We start from the raw sequence: 750 nt of genomic DNA on the forward strand, positions 1-750 counted from the left end.
TTCGTTTCCTTATTCCTTATTTTGTTCTTCCTTGTAATTAGAAAATGCAAAGAATTGTTTCTGTTTTTATTTATTTTTATTGGCATTTTATTACTCCATTACATTTATTTTGACAGCTTTAATTACTTTGCAAAATTTTGATTATTACAATATAAAACATATACTAAAACACCAAATTTGAAAATAGCGGATATATGCACGATCTTCGCCATGCGTTGTGAGTTTATCGATCGGCTAAATTTCCAATCATTCTGCACAGATGGATAATCTGTGCAATGGATAATGGATGATTTGTATGTTTCGTATATTTTGATGCAAATACTGTTACATTTGTACTTTTATACTCAAGTCAAAGTTTGAACGCAGGGCTTTGACGAGTATTTCAACATTCAGATTACATCAACATTCAGATTACATCTTCCAGCCCTGGAAAGCAGAGTGTCAACGTTGCCATTCCTGATTATTATAAGCGACTTTAGGCTTGCTGAGTGGTGCATAACCACTCCAACACACAGCTATGTGTGTCTGTCCGTCCGTTCATCAGTTATATTTCACTTTTTCTTTTCAAAATCTTTAAAAGAAATAGCCAAATATAGGTATAGCGCTTAAAGTGCTCCTGTTGCCTATATAAAAGTCATTTATTTTGGGGCTTGTTTTCACAGCCCTGACTGCTTACTGCTTATACGCAATTCTCTCCCAGAATCAGGCAACAGTGGAGAGAGGTTCTGCTACAGTGCTGTCTCATCATAG

This window comes from Protomyctophum parallelum, assembly GCF_964188405.1.
Source record: "Protomyctophum parallelum genome assembly, chromosome: 7".
Lineage (NCBI taxonomy): Eukaryota > Metazoa > Chordata > Actinopteri > Myctophiformes > Myctophidae > Protomyctophum > Protomyctophum parallelum.